Raw genomic sequence first — 6683 nt, 5'->3', positions numbered from 1 at the left:
ATTACACATATATAAGTTAGGGCAAGCCTGCACAACCTGCAGCCCACGGGCCACTTAAGGCATGCCAAAAGATTTCCTCTACACATAAAGGATGTTTTCCTCTACATTTTTCAAGGGCTGCTGGAATCCTTTGGCATGCCACAGGTTGTCCTGGCCTGGGCTAATGATTAACCTATTTCATTGGTATAGGGAATTTCCAGGTAAGGAACCCCCTCTTCTAATGTTGATTGCTACCTTCTCTACAACTTAGAGTTTGAGAGAGCTGCCTGGGGTAGTCAGAGGTTGAATGACATTCGTTTAATTGCCCGTGTGTGTCAGAGGCAGGACTTGAATTCAGGTCCTCCTGATTACAAGGATAGCTTCTAGTCCTTACCCTACACTTCTCTAGGATAGACATAAATCTGGGAATCATCACCTTAAAGATAGAAATTGAATCAATGGGAGTTGATGAAACCACTGAGAGAAGTGTAAAGAGAGAAGAGAGATTAAACTATGGAGGAATTCTTTTGCTTAGTGGGTGTGAATGATGATCCAGAAAAGGAGACTGAAGAGCAATTGGAGAAGGGGAGAATGAGAACATTGTCATAGAAGCCAAGTAAAGACAGAGTGACTGGGAGAAAGGGGATAGTTGAAGTTGAAAACCACGGAAAGGTTAAGTTAGGTTGAAGACTGAGAGAAAGCGATTGAACTAAGAAGTTAAAAGATCATTGGCAACCTTTGAGAGAAGATTTTTTTGTTTGTTTGTTTTATGTTTTAACATTAATTTTAAAAAATTTTGAGTTCTAAATTCTCTCTCTCCCACTTGCCTCTTCCTTATCCATTAAGGAGACAAACTATATGGTATCAATTATATGTGTGGAGTCATACAAAATGTATTTTCATATTAATGTTGGAAAAAAGCAAGAAAAGCAAGAAATGGAAAAAAGTACGCTTTAATTTGTACTCCCTCTCTAGAAGTGGAGAGCATTTTTCATCATGGATCCTTTGGAATTGTCTTGGATTGTTGCCTTGATCACAGCAGCTAAGTCTTTCACAGTTGATCACTGTTACAAAATTGTTGCTACTGTGTACAATGTTCTCCTGGTTTTGTTCACTTCATTTTGCATCAGTTCATGTTAATCTTCTCAGAATTTTCTGAAATCAGCCTACTCATCATTTCTTTTCTTTTGTCTTCTTTTCTTTTTTTTCTCTTCTTTTTAGACAATTGGGTTTAAGTGACTTGCCCTAGGTCACACAGCTAGTAAGTGTCAAGTGTTTGGTCTGAGGCCAGATTTGAACTCAGGTCCTCCGGACTTCAGGGCCAGTGGTCTATCCAATGCGCCACTTAGCTGCCCCTTCATCATTTCTTATAACACAATAGTATTCCATTACATATACCACAGCTCGTTCAGCCATTCCCCAATTGATTTGCATCCCCTCAGTTTCCAATTCTTTGCCACTACAAAAGAGCTGCTATAAATATTTTTGTACAAATAGATCCTTCTCCCTCCTTTTTAAAAAAATCTCTTTGGGTTATAGAACTAGTAGTGGTATTGCTGGATCGAAGGGTATGATTGCCCTTCGGGCATAGTTCTAAACTGCTCTCCAGAACGGTGGGATCAGTTCACAACTCTTCCAACAGTGCATTAGTGTCCCAATTTTCCCACATCTCCTTCAACAGTCCTCATTTTCCTTTTCTGTTATATTAACCAAACTGATAAGTGTGAGGTGGTAACACAGAGTTGTTTTAATTTGCATTTCTCTAATCAATAGTGATTTAGAGCATTTCATATAACTATAGGTAACTTTGATTTCTTCATCTGAAAACTGCCTGTTCATATCCTTTGGCCATTTATCAGTTAAAGAATGATTCATATTCTTATAAATTTTACTTATATTATTATGTGAGTATACTCATATTCTTATGAAGTTCTCTATATATTTGAGGTAAGAAGTTATTATCTGAGAATCTGTAAATTTTTCCCTACTTTTCTGCTTTCCTTTTAATCTTGACTACATTGGTTTTATTTGTACAAAACCTTTTTAATTTAATGTAATAAAAATTATCCATTTTGTATCTCACAATGCCCTCTATCTCGTTTATTCATAAATTCTTCTCCTATCCATAATTCTAATAGGCAATATGTTCCATGTTTTTCTAATTCAATGATACCTTCCTTTATATCTAGGTCACGTATCCATTTTGACCTTATCTTGGTAAATGGCGTAATATATTGGTTTATACTCATTTTCTGCAAGACTGCTTTCTAGTTTGTCCAACAATTTTTTTAACCAAATAGTGAATTCTTATCTCAAAAGCTTAAATCTTTACATTTGTCAAACATAAGGTTACAATAATCATTTATTACTGTGTATTGCATATCTACTCCACTTGACTGATACACCTTTCTATTTCTTAGCCAGTACCAGATAATTAATGCCTAATAATATTCAAACTCTATTGCAGAGAGCGCAACTATGATGGACTGGCCATGTTGCTTGGATGCCAAATATATGCTTACCAAAAAGACAATTTTATGGAGAACTCATACAAGGCAAGTGCTCACATGATGGCGAAAAGAAGTGACACAAGGACACTCTCAAGGTCTCTCTCAAGAACTTTGGAATTGATTATGTGAAAGAGGAGACACTGGCACAGGACCACCCAGCATGGCATATCCTCATCAGAGAAGGTGCTGTGCTCTATGAGCAAAGCAGAATTGAAGTAGCTCAAAATAAATGCAAAATGTGCAAATTTGGAGAACCTACCCTAAATGTTCATACGGACTATTTGTGCCTGACCTGTGGTAAAGCACTCTGAGTTCATATTGCTCTGATCAGCCACAGACACACTGTAACTTGACTTTAGCATAGTGGTGTCATTTTGGTCCTCTTTGAGAATGAAGGACAACACCAACAACATACTTTAAGATCTGGTATTGCTAAACCTCCTTCCTTTACATTTTTTTCATTAATTCCTTTGATATTCTTGACCTTTTGCTCTTCCAAATGAATTTTGTTATTCTTGTCATTTCTTTTAATTCAACAGTATTCCATCACAACTATATACCACAACTTGTTCAGCCAAGAACTGCTATAAATATTTTTGTACATATAGGTCCTTTTCCTTTTTCTTTGAGATACAGATCTACTAGTGGTATTGGTGGGTCAAAGGGTATGCAGTTTTATAGCCCTTTGGACATAGTTCCAAATTGCTCTCTAGAATGACTGGATCGGTTCACAATTCCATCAGTACATTTGTGCCTTGATTTTTCCACACCCCCTCATCTCATTTAGTCTTCACAACAACTCTGAGAGGTAGGTGCTATCATTATCCTCATTTTATAACTGAGGAAACTGAGGCAGACATAGGGTAAGCAACTTACTCAGGATCACGGACAAAGTGCCTAAGGCCAAATTTGAAATCAAGTCTTCCTGACTCCAGGCTCCTTGCTCTATCCACTGTGCTACCTAGCTGCTTCTCATAATAAAACTATTGTCATGTTGCAGTGAAGGACTAGTTGAAATAAGATCACATAAATTTGTAGTCACTTAAGATGGCATAGTTACATGACCTTTTCCAGCATCACACAAGTAGGTAAGGAGAAAGTGGACAGTAAAGGTAACTCAAGACTGGGGCTTGGTAAAGGATGAAAACTGATAGGATAAGGGATTTAAGGGCAGAGGACAATGTATACTTCATTTGTCAGTCATTGGGCCAACACTGTGAATGGAGGAAAGTGATGTCAGAACACAGATAAAAGACTGGGAGGATGGTGAAGGAAGAAAGATCAATTAACCAACAAGCATTTACTAAGTGCCTACTATACGCAAGACATTGAATTAGGCAGTAGGAATTCAAATACAAAGAATGAAATAATTCCTACTCACAAGGAACTTATATTTTAATCAGGGTGACAAGAACATATGACAATATGTACAGAAAAATGAGAAGTTAATAGATATAAATATCAATAAAACAGCTAATAAAGTATAGTTTAGGAAGGAAAGCACTCTCGATTGGGGGGAATCAGGAAATGATTCATATCGAAGCAGGTGCTTGATCAGTACCTTAAAGGAAGAGAGGAAACCTATGAGGCAAAGGTAAAGAAAAATTGCAATCTAGGCACATGTTATGGCTAATGCAAAGGTATGGAGATTGGAGAGAGAGTGTTGTATGTGAGGAATAGAATCTGAGTCAGAGTACTATGGAGAATAATATTGAAAGAATCTAGAAAGATAGCTTGGGGACGGGTTATGAAGGATTTAAAAAGCTAAACAGAGGAGTTTGTATTTAATCCCAGAGGCAATAGGAAGCGACTGCAGTTGATTGAGAGAAATAATCATGTATTAATAACTAATTATTGAATTAGGACCAAAGTTTTTCCCATTTCCTGCTGCTTTATTCAGAAATCAGCCCCTGTTGGTTATTTAGGTAGCTTTCTAAGCACATGGCTGACACTGAGAGGGAAAACTCAGATCTGTTCAAAATGTAAAGAAATTTTAGTTTAAGTGAATTGATGGATTCTGGTCCATTGTGTTTTACTCAGATATGTCTGGGAAACATGGATTCTCCCTCTTGTCAGATGAGTAATATGGATACAGATAATTCTCTTTGACCAAAACTGAGCAATCAGTCATGTCCCCTAACCCCTCAATAGTAGAATAAGCTCAACTCTCCTTATAAAATTCATTCTTCTCATTATTTGTTAACCATAGTTGATTTCCACCCTCAATTGCATGCCCCTTTTCCAAAGGTTTTGTAAGTACTGAAGGTTTCACAGGCTAAGTCTTTTTGGTCATTGAGAGGACAAATGAGCCCTTTTCGTTAAGCTACTTCCTAGCAGTGGTTGATAAAATTGATTATAATTTACCCAGAAACTCTTGTCTCTTGAAAATTTTTACTTGTAGCAAGTAGGAGAGTCACTTGGTCAGATAAACTTTTTTTTTTTTTTTGTGAGGCAACTGGGGTTAAGTGACTGCCCAGAATCACCCAGCTAGTGAGTGTTATGTGTCTGAGGCCAGATTTGAGCTCAGGTCCTCCTGATTCCAGGGCCGGTGCTCTATCCATTGCACCACCTAGCTGCCCGCAGATCTACTTCTAAGGAAAATTATTTTGGCAACAGTACGTAGGATGGACTGCAGTGGGGAGATACTTGATGCACAGAAGAGGCTGTTACAATAATCTTGGCAAGAGGTGATGAGGGTCTGGCCTAAGGTGGTAACTGTGAGAATAGTTGAAGGGGCCAAATATGAGATGTTAAGGTAGAAAAAGCAAGATTTTGTAATTGAATGGACATGTGGGGTGAGGGAGCATGAAGATAATGTCAAGTTTATGAGCCTGGGGGACTGGAAGGGTAGTGGTGCCTTTGACAGAAATAGGGAGGCTGAGAAGTGTGAGAGAGAATTTGTAATGAACACAAAGGACTGATTTAGGAAGATTGAGGCAGAATTAGAGATCGAATGGTAGGAGAGTTCAATATCACAGGAGGAACATCTCTGAGTGATGGTGGAATCTCCAATATAGTCATCCCTGAGGGTAGCAGAAGTGAAGTGATGATGCTGGTCATAGGAGGTAAAGAAGTCAATGAACTGAGATGCCAGGGACCTCAGTACAAAGGGACATCAGCACAGGTGTTTAATTTTCCGACTATCAGTTCAGAGATGGGGATGTGGAGAATGGTTCTTCTAGGCATTGGAAGTCCTTGAGAAAAAAGGATCTATGACACAGTGGCTGGTATACAATAGAAATAAGGATTTTGATTGGTGGAAGGGAAGGAATGTGGATGGATAGTGCTTCTTCAGAGGAGGAGAGGTATCATAGAGAATGAGAAGAGGAGAGGAGAGGAGAAAAGAGGAGTAGAGTGGAAAGGAGAAGAGAGGAAGGGCTTGCCAAATGGGACAGCCCAATTACTCAGGTTGTTGTTTGCCCTTCCTTCTCAAAAAGGACCATGGCATCAGGAAGGTGATGCCATACCTTGCAAGTAAATTGGATTTAAATGAGTGAGCGCTGTGCAAATTTACAATCCTCACTTTCTCCATCGCAGCCCCTGGGCCCTTACAAGACACTAAAACTTTGTTTTGAATTGCTTCCTAAAATGTAGAATGTTTGTACGCTGGGGCTGATTTGCAGATTATTTAAAGTTTCCTATGTTTTGCAGATAGGTGATACAATAGACCTGGTGTCAGGAAGAACTAAGTGCAAATCCAGCCTCCGACACTTACTAGTTGTGTGTGACCCTGGGTAAGTCACTCAATCATATTCTGCTTCAGTTTCCTAGTCTGTAAAGTAGAGGTAACAATAGCAAATGACTCTCAGGGTTGTTGTAAGGATAAAATGAGACATCTGTAAAGCACTTTGCAAACCTAAAAGCTCTGTAGAACTGTCAACTGGTAGTTATTGTATGTTATGTGTCATGACCAGATTATTACATGCGCCATAACACTAATTAGAGACTGATCCACAGGGGGAAAAAAAGACTCATTTCTCCTTCCAAATGACTTCCTATATGAGCTTCAACTCAACTGGAACTTTCAGCATTTGGGCGTTTTTTTTTTTGTGAGGCTTCAAAAAGGTTTTGTTCCCAGAGACCTCCCTCATGAATTCATGAAACCTGCTCCCCAGACTCCTACCATTCCATTTCAATTTCCACTTCTTCCTCTAAAAGAAAAAAAATGGGATCTGGTATCTTCCTTATTGACAA

Source organism: Vombatus ursinus, unplaced genomic scaffold, assembly GCF_900497805.2.
Source record: "Vombatus ursinus unplaced genomic scaffold, bare-nosed wombat genome assembly UNPS02015255.1, whole genome shotgun sequence".
Lineage (NCBI taxonomy): Eukaryota > Metazoa > Chordata > Mammalia > Diprotodontia > Vombatidae > Vombatus > Vombatus ursinus.
This window is presented reverse-complemented; position numbering follows the sequence as displayed.